Genomic DNA, 22,109 nt, shown 5'->3' with positions numbered 1-22,109 from the left:
CCCGCTTCGCGGGGGCCGCTCACCGGCCCTGTCAGCATAAAATCCTGGTTGGGTCTTCATTCTTGTTGTGTGCCTCGGAGCGTACACACATTCACGGACGCTACGCTGCTCTAGGGGGAAGGCTGCTGCCTTGCTCAGCTCTGGGACTGCGAGGACCAAGGGGCCCTGCGCCAATCAGATCCGCCTCACCTGGTTGCTCTTCCCGTTGCCGCCTCCTAGCATCAATCAACTCCTCGCGGCCCCCGCTTCGCGGGAGCCGCTCGCCGGCCCTGTCAGCATAAAATCCTGGTTGGGTCTTCATTCTTGTTGTGTGCCTCGGAGCGTACAGACATTCACGGACGCTACGCTGCTCTAGGGGGAAGGCTGCTGCCTTGCTCAGCTCTGGGACTGCGAGGACCAAGGGGCCCTGCGCCAATCAGATCCGCCTCACCTGGTTGCTCTTCCCGTTGCCGCCTCCTTGTTAACGGCCCTCGTTATTAACAGCTCATTTTAGTAACGCGCTAGCGGTACGCGCGCGGGCCGTTGACCGGGGCGAAGACCGGGCAAAGAGCGGGCCGTTCGTGGTCGGTTGAGGACGGGGCGGGCCACCCCCCTGAAAAAGGGTCTCTCCCAACGAGTTATAAACATTGTTGCTATCGTGAGTACATGTTCCACTGCTGATTGGTGGACTGCCTTATTCAGTATTTGTTGCTTATACTTAGCATACCAATAATTAATTGTGATTTAGATATATACATTTATTGTTTCTTTTTAATCCCAGAGGTTCATTCTTTTATTCTTATTGGTTACCCCCCCTATTGCTTGTCTGCCCTGCCCTAAACATGACCTCTTTAAGGTCTGGTAGGAAGGTGGCGCGGGGTAGCTTAGGGGGTCAAGTAACAGGGACTCTCGATAATTTTATTACAAGAGCTGCTCGTGTTCTCGAACATGAGATTTTATTAACTGAAAAAAGATTGTCCCTCGAATTGTCCGCTAAACGATCATCTCTCGGTAACATTATGACAGCCGTCTCGCCCGAAAACAGCCAGCCCCAACCAATCTCCAACATGCCATGTAATACCCCACAAGTACCGTCGGACACACCTGCTCATTGTCCGTTGGTTGTCTTGCACGAGATAATTAGCACTCCCGAGCCCAGTGGTGATTCAACTATTGTTAGCACCAGCCTCCCACAGTCTATATCTGACCAACTACCTACTGAAGCATTGACTCAGGCCCACAAGTCTAGGCTTATTCCGAGTAAAAGAAAACGTATGGGAGCTCCTCCCAAGGGGAAACGTGCAAAAACCTCAAAAGTGTCCAAATTACTCAAATCCGCAAACATTTGTGACGCTTCCAACTCTACCATGTCTGATAGCTCCCTCTTGGAAACTGGAAGTCCGAGGTCTCTGCACCCTCCTACCCTCCAACCCAATGCTGACTCCACCCCCCCTGATTTTCTCAAGCCTGTAGAGAAGTTATTTAAATCCCTTCTCCTTCCTTTATTAGAGAGAGTTATCCGACTCTCCACCTCGCTTGAGAAGATAGAGGGTATGGTGCTCACTAACACGTCTCTGTTGGAGAAGATTGCAGTGTCTCCTATTTGTCCCAAGATCCCTTCGAATTTTGATAAAGTTGACAAAATTAGGCCTGGTTCCACTGCTAATGTATTTATGGCCAGAGCACCGCCCAATATCCCTGCTCTTAACGATCAGGCTTTGGAAGTACCCCGCCCTCATGTCAATATTGATGTTCCGACAGAATCAGGTTGTACTATTAACACTGCTACCAATATGAATAATATCTCTACCAGCAAGCCCAACCTAGAGGATGTTGACCCTTTTCAAAAACTCCCATGTATTAACCTTCCACCCGAGTCCCAACCATATACAGTTATAATGGCTGGTGTTCCTCAGCTCCTACAGGCAAAGCCCGAGTCTCATAGCGAGCTGAAGAACAAAGTCACACATTGGTTAAATGGTAACAGGCCTTTACCTGCTAGACTACGGGCTGAAATTTTGACTGTTCGCAGGGTTTGTTGGTTGGGCACTAGAGTTAAACAAGTGGAGGGTGATTGTGTGATTATAAATTTTCGTGACCCAAGGGAGGTGAGCCATATTCGCTCTTTTCCTAACATCTCGAGAGCGACAGGCATATCCACTTTGGACTTGTCATATTTCTATCCCCACAACCCCCTCGCATCAACATGTGATACGTCCATTGTTTGGGAAAGGGTTAACAGGAGCTCTCACCGACAGACAAGACCGGACTTTTATCTCCCACTGTCAAATTTCTATGCCCCCCTGAACTCTCTAGATTTGGGCAATGTGCGTAAGGTCTGTCCCGGTCCAGATATCTCGGGGTTAACAGGGAGAGGTGGCTTAAGGGGGGCACAAGTAGGTCTGGGTACCTTGTTTCCCAGCACCTCGTCCATTCTACCAACCAGCCCATCCTTCATCCCTATTGATCCCTGTCCCCCCGAGAGTGAGTGCAAGGGCCCCAATAACATTGCAACCCATCCAGCTATTATGGGCCCCCCCCCCGTTTCCCCGTGTATTATTCCATCTAGTTCTCTCCCCCTGACTTTGGTCTCGTGGAATGTTGCGGGTCTCAGTAGTAGGGTAACCTCGGAAGACTGGTCAGTCTGGGCAAATACCCATGATATCCTGGTTTTCCAGGAAACCTGGGCTGTGGATCCCATCTATTTTTCCGGGTATGTAAATTTCTCCAAGGGGGCCACTCGTGGCACCAGGGGCCGTCCGTCTGGCGGCCTCTGTATATGGGTTAAGCAAACTCTTGGGTACTCCCTTAAAGAATTGGTCATTGACAGCCCCGATTTATTGATCATCTCTTTGCAACACCACGATGAACCCGAATTTTTGATTATAAATGTCTATAATAGAGGCCTCCCAGGTTGACGTGGTACTAATACCTTCCTACAACTGGATGGGTTTTTGGACACTATTAATACATGCACTAATGTCTTCATTGTGGGTGACCTAAATTGTTGTTTCGAACCCCTGCTCTTTGCCTCCGATTCACTTACATGGGAGGTGGACGCGATCCTAAATATCCCTCCTCTCGATCTTCCACCTATCAAGAGGTGGACCGAGTCTGTCACCCAGTGGATGGGTTTATGTATGGAGCGGGGTTTCAGGGCTGCCAATGGGCGGACCGCCTCTGATAAGGGTGGAAAGATGACTTTTTCTGATGGCCGACGTTGTAATAGCAGAATTGACTATGCCCTTGTTAAAGTGGAGTTTTGGTCCACATTATGTGATATGGTGGTTTTTGACCGCCCCGAGAGTGACCATAACCCATTGGTTTTGAGTCTCTCACTTTGTCCAGCATATAGAATCAAACCCTCTGAAATAGTGACTGCAGAAGCCGTTTTATCTAATGATCAACGGCGAGTACGCTGGGACAAGGTTGCTATTGATAGTGCACTATTATCAGAGATCGGCTTCAAGGTCTCCTGTGCTTTGGACGATTTACAGTCTCTCCAGAGCACTGAGGATGTTGTTGGTAAAGCCACACTTGTACATGACCACCTATTCTCTGGTCTCAAATCTCTTTTTTCTAAACCTTGTAAGGCAAAGAAATCTATTATCTTAAAACCATCTACCTGGTACAATAAAGCATGCCGAGACTCATATAGCAAATTAAAACTTGCTATTACCATCAAAGATCCGGTTAATATCAGATTGGCTAGAAAAGATTATAACAAGGCCAAAGTCAAGGCCAAACAAGAGTGGTACAACGATCACTGGAACGACCTTCTGGCTGCCAGTAAACACCGGAACCTAACCTTGTTTTGGCACATTGTTAAGTGGGGCAATTCACAGAACAGCCAGGTCCCCACCAACCATGTACCTCCGGATGCCTGGGTGACGCACTTTGAATCCCAGTTCTCGGATCCCTCACAGGTCGAGGGGCCTGCCCTAGTAACATACAGGGACCTGTCCACCTCCCCGACCTTAATCTTCGACTGTGTTGAGGTAGAAAAGGCCTTAAGTAAGGTTCCAAGTGGTAAGGCACCGGGTATGGATTGTGTTCCCACGGACCTTTTTAAATCTGACCTTGGGAATTGGGTGCCTTATATTGTACATTTTGCTAATGCCATAGTCAGAGGGGCCGACATTCCTGATTCTTGGGGGGGGGCTGAGATTCTTCCTATTTTTAAGAAAGGAGACCGCTCCTGCCCGGGGAACTACCGCCCGATTAGTCTAATTGACTCTGTCCAGAAAATCATCGCTAGAATGATCCTGGCAAGAATCCAGATCTGGATTGAGCGGGAGGACATCATCTCTCCTTTGCAAGCCGGTTTCAGACCGTGTACCAGCACCATCGACCAGGCTTTCAAGTTCCAATTGATTGTCTGGAAAACGGTTTATCTGTGTGGTGGCACACTATATGCTGCATTTGTAGATCTTCGGTCAGCATTTGACTTAGTCAATAGGACTAAACTCTGGAGTGTATTGGCGGAGCAAGGGATCCCGGTTGATCTCCTGAATATCATCATTAGGCTCCATGATAATAACTTTGCACAAGTTCGTTGGGGGAAACAGGGCCAGGTTACAGATAGATTTAGGGTCAATAGGGGTGTCAGGCAGGGGTGCGTCCTTGCGCCCACTCTGTTTTTACTGTTTATTAACAGAGTTGTCCAGTATTTTTCTTCCACTTCTACGGACGCCCCAACGTTGGGTGGTATTAAAATTCCACTCCTTATGTTTGCCGATGACACCCTACTCCTTTCCCAGACTTTGTCTGGATTACAGGTGGCTCTGAATGTTTTTGCCAACTTTTGCTCTGATTTTGACCTGTCTGTTAATGTGTCCAAAACCAAATATATGGTTTTCAACAAAGGGAGAGGTGTAAAGGGCCATGTCTCCATGGACAACGTCCTGCTTGAACGAACTAATGTCATGACCTATCTGGGGGTAGTATTTGAAAACAAGCTGGATTGGAGGCCGCAAATTGATGTTCTAGCTCTTAAATTTGCCCAGCTTTCTGGTTGCCTAGTTAAAGAACAAAAGCAATCCCAGTCGAGAATGATAGGCCCCCCCATTAAAATCTTTAATGTTAGGATAAACTCGGCGATCCTTTACGGCGCCGAACTTTGGGGTTTTGCCGATCTCTCTACCCTGGTTAAGGCACAACATAAATTTCTCAGAATGCTTACGGGCCTTCCTTGTTCTACCCCAGTAAAACCGCTCCTGTTGGATCTTGGCTGTCACTCTTTTGATGACATTGCTAGGTTCAAGCCATTGGCTTTCTGGAGGCGATTATGGACAGTCCCCGAGTTAGGCCTCTATGCCAAGGCATTTCTTGACGTTCGATCCATCTTGGGGGCTGGTAACATCCCTTGGTTTAGACAGACTAAACAACTCCTGGATTCCATGGGGTTGGGTATTCTCTGGACCGACCCGGCCAATAACCCCTTTCCCTCCAAGAAAGATTTTAAGGGCCTTTATTGGACAATGGTGCAGCAAAAACATCTAATCTCAGCTTCTGCAGAGTCTCTGACAGGCAGGTTCTTAGTTCAAAAAAAATCCCTCATCTTGAAGCCTACTGGGATATCATCACTAGACCTTGAGACAGGAAACTCTACCACCAATTTAGAGTAGGCACTCTTCCGACTAATTCTTTTACAAAAAAATTGAAGGGTGTTTCCTGTGATTCTTGTAAAAGGTGTACTGACTGTGTTGATTCTGTTGGTCATATCTTTTTTGTCTGCCCCGCCTATGCTGCACCCCGAGCTAAATGGCTCAAACCAATATGTCGTACCTTGGGAACAAGACAAGGGTCAGAAGCACTTGAAATTTTGCGTTTTGACCCTAGTGAATTTGCTGCTATTGCTGTTGCTAAATTTTTGGCTTGGGTTTGGTACATTAGAAACAAGAGGCATTAGGTTACCGTAATATGCCAATATGATTATTTTTTAGTGTGTTTTCCTGGATTTGTTATTATCATGTATTCTGTTTTATTTTTTCTTTGTATTGTAACTGTCTTTTATGATGAAATACATCGATAATAAAGACTAATGAATGGAATGGCTTTCTTTTTATAGGACTTTGAGAGGGTATATATCACTGCTCGGGGCAGGGTTAGAGGGCAATGGTATAGCCATGATTTGTCATGATGAGGGGCCGAGGTAGGTGTAAAGTCCATTACATAGCAGTCATGTGACGTGAAATAATCAGGGCATGAGTCCGGGTACAAGTGGGTGGACAGCTTCCACCCACTTTTTTCACAGGGTGAATGCCGTTCACCCTCCCAAGAGTTTGGGCCCCACTGAATAATGTGCTGAACTCCTCCCGGTGTAATTTCCAAACACTGGGACACTTGCAGCAGCGCCTGCACAATGTCTGCTTTCCATCGGCAACAAGAAACAATGTGCAGGCGGAGGATGGGGCTTTCTTGTTTAAGACTCCTGCTGGGTCCATAACAAAGGTCGAATTTGAGGGGCCATCAGGCCTCCTTTTGTTCCAGTCTCTTGGCTGGAAGCAGTCAGGAGCCTCACACCTGAGGCAAATGAAGCGGAGGGAACACAAAGGCTCACACCTTGTTAGCACTTCAGACATAATTAAGAGAGGCAGCTTTTCACTTTGTTCAGTCTCTGTTTAGGAGATATACATGCACTGTAAGAATGTCGGATGTGTTGGTCTTTCCCAGTATTTACACAAAGCAAATTGCATTTATAGAGAGCTTACTTCCCCTGAGGAGGCGTTGAAATCATTTAAGTACCACTATTTTTTCTTGTATAGCCCTGCTCATCCCAATGCAGGGTGTCAGAGCGCTTTACATCAACACGTGTATATTACATGTACAATAAATTATGTACGTTTGTAAATGAATGTACAGGATGTGTAACATAAAACTGGGGAATTGCAAGGTGTAGAAGTCACATATCATCTTCCATAGTTCACTGTGTTATTATCCTCACAATGCGCTCAAACGTACACATGATAGACCTGCTAAACGTATATGTGAGGGCTTTAGATCTGATGTCACTTCTTGTGATGCCACTTCCTGTAAAGTCGTGTCTTGTGATGCCACCTTCTATGATGTCTATTCCTGTGATGCCATGTGTGATGTTATGCCGCTGACCGCGGCCCCCGCAGGGGGCCACTACAGCGGTCGGCGCCCTAGTGCCACCGGGGCACTGGTCACCCCTCCCCGCCCCCTCCCAAGGGGAGGGGACGGGGACGACGACCGGTGTCCCCCTCCTCTTGCTGGCCGGAAGTGACGCGCAAGCGCGTCACTTCCTGGCCCCTGTGGGGAAGGGGTGGCTATTTAGCCTTCCCCCACCCTCCTGGCGACCTCTTTGTCGCCCACCACGCCACGACAACCGGGGGTTTGCTAAGCGACGCTCCGCCCCGAGAGGGGGGGCGTGAGTAGAAGTTACCAACGGCATGTGATCATAGAAAGAATCACATGGATGGCAGCAACGGCGGGTATCGCTCCCGCGCTGCCCGGCTCATCAGGCGGGCAGGCGACCCAGTTGGTTGCCTGCCCTTGGATCGCCCGTAAAATAACCCACCCATTACATATTCTGGATTATGTAATAAACCTGCAGCAATTTTACCCAACTCAACAGTCTGTATGTGTGTTATTTGGGTATGCAATTTGGGGGAGGGGGGATAGAGGGGTGCCCCTGGGGGTACTATGCTCCCGGATGTCGTGCGCCGTGATGTTGTGTGCCGTGATGTCGTGCGCCATGATGCAGCGCGCCGTGTTGTCACGGCCATGATGTCACTTGCATACGGCCTAACTAGGTTAGTCCCCCCACTTCTTTTTCTAGGACTTATTGCACTCGAAATAATATACCTAGCCCCCACAGGCGTAGAACAGCCTCTCCTTTAGGCGCGTGCTCCTGGCCTCCTCCCGACCTCACTCTGGATTCTGCGCTCCCAGTAACAGAGGAACATCAGAATTCAGCGCACGTTCACTGAGAACTCCTCAATGACTAAAAGACATCATTTAAGTGTTGGGCAAAATTGCCAGGAGTTTAACAGTTTTTCACTGCAGTGCCCATTTCAATTTTTCATTAGAATTTCTCGCCGTTTTTCCCGACGTTAAGAAAAGGCCTGTTTCCCCCCACTCCCCGCGCCGTCTAATCGCCACCCGTCTCATGGGGGGGATTAATGGCGGGCCTTATAAGGCTCAGGGAGTTTTCTTAGAAATATCACCTCCGGAGCGTGAAGGGAGCCGGCGCAATTACTGCAGCACTCTGAGCCGGAGGAGAAGAGGATGGGTGCAGGGGCACGAGGCCGACGGAAGCCTGACACGCTGTGAACCGACTGGGCGCACCCCATCGATCAAGCATTTGTATCCGACCAGGTTCAGACCGTTCGTAAGTGGCTCAGGGGCCCCGTGGCAAATGGGACGCAAAATTTGAGGAAAAATATAATGCAAACAAATCGAAATGAAAAGGAATGGTGGGTGTTTGCAGATGGGGTGATTTGACTAGGCCCCCAGTTGGTGGGAGCTAGCGTAGGGGCTGAGGAGGGACATAGGGGGAGCATTTCACCTAGAGGGGTCAAGAGAAAGCAGGGGCCCGATTCTAGACAGGTCAATAGGCTGAAACAAGGCCGGAAAAAATGCGCAATCTGGTAATTGAAATGCCTTTCAGAGCTCACCTATTTTTGGAGACAAAACGTCTCACTGTATGACTCAGTCTTGGAAAAGTCCCCTCACACGGTTTCCCACATGGAGCTTGTCACTCTGGGATTTTACACGTCCACAGACATATTAATCGTCTCCCTCGCATTCTTTCACTCTGTGCCTTTCAGTGATTCTCTCCCTCTTTCTCTCTTTTGCTCTCTCGCCTTTCCACTCTTTTGCTCTCACTCTTTGATTCTCTCTCTCTCTCTCTCTCTCTCTCTCTCTCGCTTGCTTCCCCTCTCCCAGTCTCTGTCTAGTGTAATTTGCTTCTGAAAGTGTCATGTTTGGGGACCATTAATAAACTGATGCACTATTTTAGACGCTTTCGAAGAAGACGCTTTCGCTTTCAGTGTCATATAATCACTGAATATGGAAGACATTGTGTGCATTGTCTGTCCAATGGAGTGATAGCCCTTAAAAGGCTGCCTTGTGCCTTTTTTCTCTCAACATGTGGTAGCCTTTGAAAGGCTGTTGGGTACCTTGCTTCGTTTGTTGACTTACAGCCATCAAAAGGCTGCCTCGTGCCTCGTCTCTCATTGAACCATTGACTTTAAAAAGCTGCCTCGTGCCTTGTCACTCTCATTGATCATGGTAGTTAGTAATTTGTAATTGTATTTATATAGCGCTTACTACCCTGACGAGAGGTTGAAGTGCTTTACAGCGAGTAGCACGCTGGTTCGGTACCCCAGGTTAGTGGTTAATGTTGGTTATTGCAATTAATCATGTGCTCTCAAGAAAAAGTGCATGAATTTACTCCATTTACTTTGTGATATATTAATACCAGGTAGGTTTGTTCGTTAGTGGGGGCTATGTGGTTTCAGGTGAATGGTTGGTGAGATTGATAGGCTGGTGGTTAGTTGGTTAATCTGTGACTTGTCTATCTGATGAAGTTAATCATTTGGAAGGCCTCTTGTCCATCATGTATCTCCAAGGATCGCCATCACTTAGGGACGTCTCCTCACTTTTTTATGTCATGAGTCAATGTCCTTGGAAGGTTGGCTCGTGGTTTGTCTGTTTCAAGCAGTCACATCAAAGTATCGTTGTTCTCAAGTGATCTCTGGTGATGGACGATTTGCCTAAAACAGCAGTCATTTGGACTTGTTGGAACATTGCTGACAACAGCAAAACACTGTCTGATTAGACCTTCCATGAAGCCACTCGGGACCCATGTATTCATCTGCCCTCTCAAAAGAAACATGCTTTACTCACGGGTATCCAGCACACCCAGTCAATTTCACTAAATGAAATCAATTCTTAATTAGGGAAAGGAGGCCATTCTCACTGCATTACAGAATCACCCGATGAAAAAAGACCTTGTTCACTGAAAATCAGGGGCCCGATTCACAGAACTAACTTAAGACAAAATCCTAAACTTACTACCATTTTCGTATTCACAGAAGGTACTTACTCATTTTGGTATTCACGGAAGACACTTACTCATTTCGGTATTCACAGAATTTAGGAGTCCTAAATTTAGGACTCCTAAATGCCTTCTGTGAATACCGAAAGTCTTAAAATTAGGATTTTTCTCAGTTTAGGAGTCCTAAAGTTAGGAGTCCTAACTATACTACTACTAAACTGAGAAAAATCCTAATTTTAAGGCTTTCGGTATTCACAGAAGGCATTTAGGAGTCCTAAAGTTAGGAGTCCTAACTTTACTACTACTAAATTGAGAAAAATCCTTATTTTAAGACTTTCGGTATTCACAGAAGGCATTTAGGAGTCCTAAAGTTAGGAGTCCTAACTATACTACTACTAAACTGAGAAAAATCCTAATTTTAAGACTTTCGGTATTCACAGAAGGCATTTAGGAGTCCTAAACTTAGGACTCCTAACTTCTGTGAATACCGAAATGAGTAAGTGCCTTCTGTGAATATCAAAATGGTAGTAAGTTTAGGATTTTGTCTTAAGTTAGTTCTGTGAATCGGGCCCCAGGTTCGCTCAGTGGAAGGAAACCCTAAAACTTGAAATCCAGTCTCACACTATAGGCGGTCACACACATAAATGCAGTCTCATTCAACTTATGAAGGCCATAGTCACTGAAAACAGGCTCATTAGAAGAGAATAATCCCTTGCTGAAATCCAGGGCAGCCAAATATTTAGACGAAATCATTTAAGTACTGCCTCAATGAATGGAAGGAGGCTACAGTCGTGGAATTGTATGCAGTCTCACCCAATGTAAATAGGACTCACTTACTGAAATAAAGGCTTCCTTAACAGGTGTAAGACTCACTCACTGAAAATCAGTTTAACTCGTGGTGAGTGGTCTCCCATTCTGAAACAAGGTGTCATTCAAGACAAAACAGGCCTCACATAGTGAAATTTAATGTCATCCAGTGGAGTAAGACCTTGATCACTAAAATCGAGGTTCACCCAGTTGAAGGAGGCCTTATTCCTCAAAATATAATCACATCAAATGCAAGGAGGCAAAACATACTGGAAGCTAACATTTCTTGAAGCAGCAGGAGGCCTCACTCATTGCAAAGCAGCCTCAACCAATGGTAGGAGACTTCATTCACTCAAATCCAGTCGCATGCAGTATGGCTTGCTCATTCTAACCCAATGGAAGATGACCTCACTCACAGAAATCCAGGTCTCACTCGCTTAAATGTATGCTCACATAAGGAGACCTTACCCAGAGAAATACAGGCTCACTCAATAGAATAGGACCTCGTCTACTGAAATGAAGTCTCACCAGAAGGGAAATGGCCTCCGTCAGAAACCCAAGGCTTACTTTATAGACTGAGGCATCACTCATTTATATCATGGCGTACAATAAAAAGCCTAATTTTCTCAGGAGTAGAAGACATCACTGTCCTGAGTCAGTGAGTGCAGTGAAAGAAAACTTTCCTTGATAAAAGGTGAAGTTCAAAACACGTATTCTTCTACTGGAACGGTGGTCGTGGGAAGTGACGCTGATGGGATGGAACATAGCCAAGCTGCTGACACAGTCTTGGATTGGATGCATCAATGGTTCTGCAAAGACATGGCCAAGGCAAGCCCTTCTGTGACAGAAGAGGCTAAGGGTTGCAAATGGGAGTTCTTCATTTTTCCTGTGGGCTTATTCTTCGTCTGATCTGTGTAAGGCACATGGTTTTCTTATCAGATGGAATCCACTCTTTAGACATACACTACTAATCAGTTCTCGTGATACTAAGTGCTCTAATTGTAAGGTAACATTTATGCATGTAGAAAGCATCAGAATCGCATACTCCTAAAGAGCACATACTAACCACAGTAAGAATATACATGGCATCATCATTGAAGCAAAAGTTGACCCTTGGTTGATTACTGGATCATGACCATGTCTTCAAGTTGAATTATTATTGAATCGTGTCATTTTCTCTTGTCTCAATACGTTGAAATGTGTGCTGGTGCACAGTTGTTCTCACAGTATAATGTCTAATAATAGCTGGATGTGGTACAAATACCTAAAGATGAGTCCATCCAAATCAAAGATTATGGTGGTGGTTGCGTGGACTCTTGATATTTGGCCAAATCCACTGGGAGGTTTGTCCTTCTCCTGTGTCACAGGCTGAAGCCCTCGGATGCTCCTAGAGTCAACCTTGACTCTCGAACTGCAGAGCAGTTTTCAGGAGCTGGCAGGGAAGTTTATCTGTGTGAGCTTTCCACATAAAATTCATGTCATATTGGTCTCAATCTTATCTGAGTGTCATAATGGGTTATGTCATGTACCTCTGGCAGTAATTTGGGTATTCCAGGGGTTTGCAGTTCACTCACAGACTGTGGCTATGAGCCCGCCGCTCACTGAGCTTCCAGTTTCTCCACCGTCTCGGCTTGTGGTGTCTGCACATTAACTCACTCTCTAATCCTGGCCGGTCCAGTAAAGCACACTCCTCTCTCGCCGTGGCTGGTGCCATATGTTCAGGGGACGGTTCTCATGGGGTTCCAGCGGAGCCTCCTTGCATGACGTCTGGATTTCCAGGGTTTGACCTATGCCATGATATTTTCGGCTAACAGCCTTGTGCTTACCCTGCTTTGATTTACTGCTTAGATTGGGGTATCCGTACAGCAGCCCGCAGTCCACTTTCGGCTGGGCTGGCACAGCACACTCCCTCACAGGCTGGCCATCACCAAATGCTCAGCAGCTCTTTTTTCCAGGGGGTGTACCGGTTTCTCTTGGTATGACCTTTGGGCTGCCTGTGTCTCACTGACAGGACATTTTGAGCACTTTTTGAAGGGTTTGTCTAAGGACACAGGTAGGACTGCTCATAATATTGCCACATACAAATTGATACAGTAGCAGTTGTCGGACTGACCAATGGGGCAATCAGGCAGTGCCCGAGGGGCTGACCTGACAGGTCAGTGTGTGTGACTTTTTTTAGGAGGTTGGTGGAACTTTTTTTCTGTTGATTTCACTGATATTATAACAAACATTGCCTGTAGCAAGCACAAATGCATGTAGTCTCCCATACATTGGAAAACACCTATACAATGTGTCATTACAAATGTAAAACTGCCTTATTTGCAAATATGGGCCACTTTTTCTAACTTTCTGATTCACTAATGAGGGCCACTTTCATTTTTGTGCCTGGGCCTATATTCTGTAGCAGTCCCATCCTGTATAGTAGTGATATATAGAGTATGATTGTTTTCAAAGGTCCATGGGCTTCATCAGAGCAGTTATGTTAATATTGGATGGAAATGCCTCAACCACATTTTGTGGTATGCTTCATATTAGGATAATACGTCCTGCCATGATAGGATAGTACCACCAGGGCAGCCTCAACCTCAAATCGGGGAGTTCAAGATATGTGGTGCTGGATAAATATAGGATCCATAGTATTGTTAATATTACCTGTGTAAACCCAAAGGAAATACCTTTATTGAGAAGGTACAAAGTGTAAGATTAAAAAAATGTAGGAAGAAGAGTGAGAAATTGTTAGGATGGAAATGTCCCTCTCATGGTGATGGATGTTCACCCCTGCCCTGAGTACCCCAGCTGCAATGGTATTTGGATCCTGGTGCTGATTTTTGCTGTTATGGGTGAACACGGATCATGTGTGTGCGCCGTGACATAGGCCTGTCTCACAGACTGCGGTCTTGTTGGACCGGGAGGGGCGCCCAAAGTGCTACCCTCATGAAGGTGAAAGGCTACTGTCTTCACCAGGAGTTAAGCAGCATGAGCGCAATGGTGGCAGGATACCATATAGTAATCAGTAGAAGTGAACAGGCCTTTTTATCAGGCTCACTCATTTCCCCTGCTGTGTACTTACCTCACCCTTGGCCTAAATCAGGTAGTATGTAGCACTGTGCAGCGATTGTGTGGTTGCATGCATTTGCTGCGTGTATGTGTGCCTATGAATGGTGTATTGCATGGAAGACTGTGGGCTCCATTTTGGGAGACCTAGGCCTGGCTGGAGGATCATTTGGAAGTAGAGGAAATTCCCCACCTAGATTATTGGATTTCTGCATGCGACACACGCTAGAGGAAGAAGAGCCAGGCTCTTCAGTACACTTCAAAGGGTGCTCTTTGATTTGAGCAGGGGTCACTGAAAAGGGGCTTGGGTACATCTCAGGAAGGAGAGCGGTGGAGGGAGGGAGTTCCAGTGGGTTGATCCTGGCAAGTGGGTCCCTGTAGTGAGGTGTGAGAAGACGGCTGCTGCACCGATCAGGTTGTTGCCATTGTGCAGGTTCAAGTCAGCAACCCCATATGCTAAAGGAGGCCACCATGAGGTGAGCCATGATTGGCATCACTGCTGTGCCGATCAGGCCATGATCCTTATCCAGAGTGTTGTCGGGGCCCGTATGCTAGAGGGAGTCGCAGTGAAGATTATTGCTGTGCTGATCGGGCTGTGGACACTGTTCAGAGTGAAGTCGGTGCACCTGTATACCGGGGGTGGGGGGGGCTGCCATGAAGATTAGGACCGTTGCCTGTTTCAAGCTGTTATCAAGATGAGAGGCTACATTGTTGACCCATGCTGGCCCAAGCCTCCCACTGAGGATCGTAACCGGCGCAGACGATCCCCTCCAACCTGTGGGAAAGATCAGAGGAACTTACTATCTGAATGGAGGAAGCACTGTTGGCGCCCAGCCGCGGCTTCTGCAGAGCAGCCAATGCTACTCACCAACAGCAGCAGCTGCAGTTCTCCTCACCACCCAAGAGTGGAGCACTCCTGGAGACTCTGGTCACACAATCCCTGCAGGAACGGTGAAAGACTGATCATAGGGCCAGTAGGCTCCAGATGAACATTTGCTTCGAGCATGGAACACTTTTGACTTTGAAAAAAGACTCAGACTACTAGTGGGGCCTAACCTGAATGTAGTGAATGGGGCCCAACCCCTACCACTTATGGGAGGAAAGTGAGACACTAGGGAATTGCCTATCAAACACTATAGCCCTGACATTAGGGGACTGTGTGTATTGCTTGTAAATGGTATATTTCACTCGGTATTTGTATATAAATACTCCTATTTGAAAAGAGTAAGTATTTGACTGGAAAATCATTTATTGCTGCTGCTGAATATACTTTGAGTTTAGGGCTTGTGTTCACCCCCATGCATCTAAGTCCCCCATGAGAAGCACTGGACTGCTTCACCGACACTATTACTGAGAGTTAAGTGCTGCAAGGGTACTTGGTTTAGTTGTTCAGCATCCATAGTTGCTGGGTTCAGGGATATCAGGAGTAAAAGACCTCAGCCCCAATGTTCTGGCCCATTAGCTCCTGCTTACACTGTGCTCCTCTGAAAGGGGTTCGGATGGAAATTAAGTCTCAATCCTCCTTCAACTGTCTTGTGCTATCATGTTTCAGCCACTATATCAGCTCACAAGGGGTCTAATGCCTTCATCAGGGCAAGTCGGGCCACTACTGTCTGTGCTACAGCTTGGTACACATAGTAAGCAAAAGTAAGACTTACCTTCAACCCACTTGTTGTTTTTTTTGTCCTCACTCAGAGACTAAGGACAGACCCTATGGTCTCAAAGGTGGGGGAATCCTTCTATAGTCACACATTCATCAGTAAGATAATCCCACGTTGAATCTACATCTCCTCTCATGAGCTACATCGCGAGATTGCCTGTTTGGCCTATAGCCTGTTTAGACAGAAGGGAGGTACCTTGTAGTTTCTGTGCTAATCAAGATCCTGGTCTTTAATTTTTTTGTATACTAAGCAATCCATTCCAGGGGCCGTATTACACATTATCACTGTTTGCACCCGGAGCACCTTTCAAAAGGTGTGCCGGGCGCAAACAGTGATAATGCACCCCATTATGGTGTATGCGGTGCCCCCAGGGAAGCTGCAAACTCGCACTGCCCTGGGAGCAGCGCATTCATGTGAGAAAGACAGAGTAGCCGATGTGTGTTTTCATAGTGCAGGCGGCACCCGCCTGCACTTTCAAGGGGGTTTAGAGATCCCCTTGCAGGCTGGTGCAGAGGGCTGCTGTCAGGATGCGCACTGACAGTGCGCCACCTTTTACATGGCACACTGTCAGTGCGCCTCTTGGGGGTTTCTTTGACTCTGCACCCGCGTCTGTAATATGGCGCAGGCGCAAAGTCAAAGGAATTCCCTCATTTGCATAGGGCACCCCTATGCAAATGAGGGAACACCCTCTGTTGATAGCGCCAGCGCTTTAAGTGCGTCAGCACTATTGGTATTATAGAAAGGTCCGCACAAGCCTCTGCATCCCCTTCTTTAATACCAAAGTGCCCCGGGGGCACGCAAAGCGGGCGCAAACGCCCATTACGCCCCTGGGGCACCATCTATAATACAGCCCCAAGTATTCTTTGGGAAATTCTATTGTGTCTAATTGTACATTCTCTACTGTCACAAATTCATCATGTGGGCATTACTTCCGGGTTCCTTGCCCTTTTCCCTCCATGGTTTGCCTTTCGAAAAAGGGTTTTTTCGGTTTGGCACATCATAACTTTGTTGATTTTTGCTTGTTGCTTGCTCTGGTAGAATAGTCAGCAATTGGGATCTTCAGGTATTGGATTTCCTGTTTGCTTGCCTTGGACCTTGCCTGTATAATGTTTTTTTTAAATGTAGTTTTCCCTCTGAGGAATTAGACTTTTCTTAAGTCCACAACCAGTGCAGCCTCCTATCCATTATCCACCCTGGAGTCTGGAGATGTCAAAGGAAGCAACAAGCCTCTCCTTAACTGCAAAAGGCTAGTATCTGCATGTCCAAGAAGACCGGGCTTCAACAGGTAGACTACACCAGTAGTGAATACTAGGGTCTTCCAGAGTACCTACTGTTATATTGGAACCTATGCAGCATTTATGCATTGGATGGTCACCCACTGGGTTTCTTGAAACTCACATTCAGCAGATACAACATGCTGTGGAGCATAGACTGCAGCTCCTGGAACATCAGGATTGTGTAACTAAACCAACTGATGCATTAGTCGCTATGTGTTGACACACCTGCCAGTGGCATAGCAAGGGTAACATGGCCCTTAAAACAAGCAAGCATAATGGACCCTCTCCGAAGTGGGCTGGCTTGATAATAAGAAAACCAACTATAATTGTGGAGCAGTGGGCCCCCTAGTCACCAGGGTCACTGCACCTGGTGCGCTGTTAACAGCTACACCCCTGATACCTGCCTTTGTTATACTCTGTTATGCAGATTTGTAGAGCGCACTATCACACAGGAAGGTGTCATGGTGCTGAGCAGGTTTGAGTCTACCCAAATATATGGCCTAGTGGGACTACTCGTAAAGCCAGGTCTTCACTTTCTTGTGGAAGTCTAGAAGTGAGGCGGATGCTCTTATGTGTAGCAGCAGGTGGTGCCACGCTTTAGGAGCATTATACCTCTTCCTGGTGCAAGAAGATTATCTTCTACCTCACTGCCTGTTGGTTTGTCTTTAACATCAGCCACTTATCTCGGTTCCTAAATAGAAAACACAAGCCCAAGCACTCCACATCACACAGAAAAAGGAAAACGCCTTTAAGGATTGTTTTTGTGATGGAAGGTTTTGCTTTCTGCAAAAAAACAATCCTGCCTGTAACACAGGCACCCTTGCACCATGGTACAAGGGTGCCTGCATTGTTGATAGGCATCAGAAATGCGCCATATCTTTGTAAATATGGTGCATTCTGATGTCTTCCTTGCACACAGCGAAGCAAGCTGCCTTGCTATCCTGCGTTTTATGAAATGTTAGTAAATCAGGCCCCTGGTCTCATCCTATGGAAAGAAGCCACACAGAGTAAAATTCAGGCCTCTCTAATTTGGATTAAAATCCAATTAATGCAAAGATGTCTTGTTCACTGGAGCATAAACTCACTCAATGAAAAGATGCCTAAAACCTTAAATGTGATGTTCAATCATTGAAAAGAGTTTCAGCACTTGAGTTTTGATTCACTCAATAAAAGGAATTCTTACACACTGAAATCCAGCCTGTGAAAGTAATTAAAAAGGATCTAAAAATAGTCACATGGGGGCCCACTCTGATTTGTGATAGAAGAGGTAAGTGCCTCTTTTCTACCACAGGGTATGTGAGGTTGGTTGTGGTAAGACAGTGAGACCTGGTAAATGTTGATTTAGAATTTGCTCAATTTGATTTAAACTTAAAATAACAATAAGAAAAAAGAGTTTGCTCTTCCTTTCAAATCCTTTAATGTGCCCCAGGTGCATTATTTTTAGCAAATACATTTTTAATAACCTGTATCAGACATGACTTCAGTGACAATAGGATGGGGTCTTGTGAAAGATGACTGGTGAAAGTGAATCTAGCACATACTATGGGCTTCCGCTAAGTGGGTAGATTATGGGTGTAGAAGACCGTCTGCTAGAAAGCGTATCCCACTTAAGGCCTTTAAAGTTTAATAAAAACGTGGTCATACCGCTCAGGGGCTCACCCCGCTTTGCTTTTCTTGTATTGTCTAGAATTCTGCAATAGGATTGCGCCTATGTAAAAATATTTCAAAAATTGGTTCAGGTCATATGAACACAACAGAGATCCTCATTGTTTATAGATACTGCAATGATACAGCAATGATACAAACTACTCCTCTTGGCTGTGGAGGTCCAATAATAGATTGGTGGTTAATGAGAAGTGACCAGAGATGCCCGCCTGATGGCAGACATACAGAATACTATGTGATGATGGGGTGCAGACAGATGAAAAATGCTGCCTTTGTGCTATGAACACACCAGTAGGGTAAACATCTTAAGCAGCTCGCCCCTGCCCCTCAACACAGAGGGTGGAAAAGCCGTACAACTCGCTGTAACTGGATGGAAAATTCAAAAGAGGACCAAGGTGGTGGAGGTTGGGAAAGGATTGGATGGTTATATGATAGAACGAGGAGCTCAGGCACAAAAAGGCTATGGGTATTTTAGCACGCAGAAGTCTTCTAGAAGTGCACGAGAGGTGTCAGGCCAGGATAAATGTTCTAGGGCTCACCAAACTTAGTGGTAGATTTTATCTCTTTCATCCTTGTTAGACAGCCAGTGGTGGGAATATCAGTTCTACTGAGCCAAAATCAATCGCTTTATTGCAACCGAGGAAAACAAAATAAAAGAACCCAATGATATACATGGGACATTTAATTGAATTAGCTATAATTTAGAATCATTTAATTTAACCAAGTCAAATGCATATATTTTTATTTTGAAACAAAACATAGGTGGATAAACAGGAGGCACCCTATGGCAAAGGTGGATCCTCGTTGACTTATGGTATGTAATAGCCAATGGGCTCTTTTTCAAGGTTGGACAACAGCTTCTGGGAGATAGGATGGGTGACTAGACGTTCAGAGGGCTATAGAATGGAAAATGTGCCTGATGTCCTTTGGTCTTGCTGTGGTTCTGGCAGGTGCTGTGGAGTATTGGGTTGCTTGTGAGTAGGTTTGGATAGATGTGGTTTGGAACTGACAAAAGCACCTTCTCCTAACCCTGCAGATGTTCCAGAGGTCTGCACTCCTGTTTCCATTAGGAGCAGGGTCAGTCCTGTTTGGAATACGGTGGACTACGTCTAGAGTGCCACAGTGGTAAAAAAGATGGGTTGGAACGCTACCCAGAGCGACTGCCAGTGATACAGACTATTTGCAAGAATAACTCCTATCACCTTTTGTGTGCTTGATGCAGCGCTCATGCTCCTTAAGCAGTTTATGCCAGCTTTGGGTGGAGACACTTTGTGACTTACCACTTTCTTGATACCCACTTCCATCTAGCGCTCTGAGCTTCAGGGAGAACAGCAGTCTGTGTATTTGTCACCTGTGGTCTGATCCATGATGTCATACTGAGTGAGTCATCTAAAATGTGGATCCAGGATTGAAATCTGCTGAGGATCACCTTTTGGTCATTCTAAAAGTCAATATTTCTGGCTAAAATGAGAAATCATTTTGAGTTTGAGGGATGTCGACAAGCAAGGCTACCTGATTTCAGGTCATATTTCAAGGGTCTGATTCCAGCACAATCGGGCATTGGCCGATTATGCTAGGAAAGGTGAAATTGAGTTTGTTATCAACAAGATGAATCCTATATAATTGTTTTTTGAGGAAGAAAGACACATGGTATAAAATGATTTGCAGAAACTGTAATACTTTATATGGTATTGGGTATACGGCTGTAGAAGTAACACATAGGGGTCTTGCTGGGTTTGAAAGTATTGCTTGCTTTGCATACAGAGTAGCAATGGTGGTGTTGTCAAATTGTAATTATGGGTTCTGGGATGTGTTTAAATGTCACACTGCTTCACAGTCGCTGGTAAAAGGGCTTCAGCAAGCATCAGGCTTGCTTTTTACAGTGAGAAAAGTATATGCCACATCTTTAAAAAGCCACATTCCTTTAGAGCAGAATTTAAAACTTTCTTTCCAGAGTAAGTCCACAGATTGCATGTGGTCGCCAAAGTCACCACTTGCTATATTCCTGCATGAAAAAAATGACCTTGCGTCACAATGTTTCTCCTTTATTCATTTTCAATGCACCTCTGCTTCCTTTCTATATGCCTCTCCTTTATATGAACTACTCCAAATCTCAAACATGTCTGCCTTAAAGTTTTAAATGTATTTGCTTCTCAATAGCCACCCTCATACTATCACACCTAAGTCCCTAATACACCACAAACAAACTGTAATGCATGTGCTTGTTTCCTTTAGCATGCAAGATTAACCACAATAACCAACAGACTAACCACTAACTCTGGGTTCCCGGGTAGCATGCTACTCGCCTTAAAGCGCTTCAAAAACCTCAGGGGTAGTAAGCTCTATACAAATGCAAGTTCAGTTCAGTACGCCTCCCAGGTTGACACAGCATTCCACTGTGACGCATGCCCAGGTCTATTTGCAATAATAGAGAGGGAAAGGCCCTGTGAGTCAAATGGGAACTATTTATTAAACATAAAAATAAGAAAATGTTCCCAGATGAATCATTTACTCACGTTTGTAATTTGTGTACCTTCTCAAAGTATGGCTAGGTAAAGTAATCAAATGTATTGAGCTGTGGGGGCTTTAGAGAAAGACCACTCTTGACCAAAGTGGATTTCTAGCACATTGTTATTTAACCTCCAGAGAGTGATAAACCCAAACTTTTTCATCCCTTTTGGTTTACCAAAATTGAGGGCCCATGGACATTTCTTCCAAGGCTGGCGAATGGTGACCATGGAAAGGGCCTCGGTCATATCTTCCTGCTGAAGACCCCTTCCAAAAACCAGACATTAGGGCCCAAACTGCTGAGGCTTTCTATTTTAGACATATTATACGATTGAAGTCTTTGAAGAATGTATTCCCATATTCTATATAACTATGGACACTGTGATTTTTTATTTGCTATGGGGCTTTTTTGCATATACATTGTTTACCGCACATTTCAACCCCCGCTGCCCGCCCGCTCCGCTCGCAGCGCCTTTTCTACACCTCGCAGTTTTGATTTATATTTTTTGTCATCGTTCTTCTCTACCTCGAGTTTTTGTTATGAGAAAATTATGATTAATAAATTGCCTTTTCCCAGACTGTTACATTGCACAAACCCCATCCCTCTTCTCTCTTTTCAGGTCATTTTGATGGCAAACAAATTGCTAACACGAGTAAATGATTTCTTTGGGAACAGTGTTTTTGGGCGTCTGTTTGTGACAAGAATACAAAACTATCCGTATCCCGATGATTTATGAGGCCAGGGTAGGCCTGCGATACCTCTGCCTCCAGATAAACCTTTCTTTGCTGCAGAGACGTGCAGATTCCAGGGGCCCTTGAAAATGCAATCCTTGGTCAGAATTGTCTGGAGTTTGGCCCTTAGCACGTGGCGCCGTGACCAAAAAGAATCCGACCTTGGCCTGTGCCGCGGTTTGTAACGGCTGCTAGCTTCAGGCTGAGAAAATGTCACGTGTTTTTTGTGTTGCCATCACGGTTTGGGCACTCGTTGTTTTGCACGTGCCACGTCTCCACTCCTTTAATAACCTTGTGGAGGATTATTTTTTCTGTAGTCATTTATTTCCTTCTTTGGCTTTTTCATTGTTTTTAATTTTTTCTATAGTGCGAACTGGACCCGAAGTTATCCGCCGCTTT

General features: G+C 45.8%; 1 protein-coding gene across 1 annotated transcript in view; it reads right to left on the bottom strand.

The window, feature by feature from the left end:
* Positions 1–22,109, bottom strand: part of LOC146857803 (uncharacterized) — a 356,602-nt gene that overhangs the window by 47,289 nt on the left and 287,204 nt on the right. The window lies entirely within an intron of this gene.

The sequence above is a fragment of the Triturus cristatus genome, chromosome 3_2 (genome assembly GCF_964204655.1).
Source record: "Triturus cristatus chromosome 3_2, aTriCri1.1, whole genome shotgun sequence".
Taxonomy (NCBI): domain Eukaryota; kingdom Metazoa; phylum Chordata; class Amphibia; order Caudata; family Salamandridae; genus Triturus; species Triturus cristatus.
Note: the sequence above shows the minus strand (reverse complement) of the source record. Positions and strands in the feature narration are given on the sequence as shown.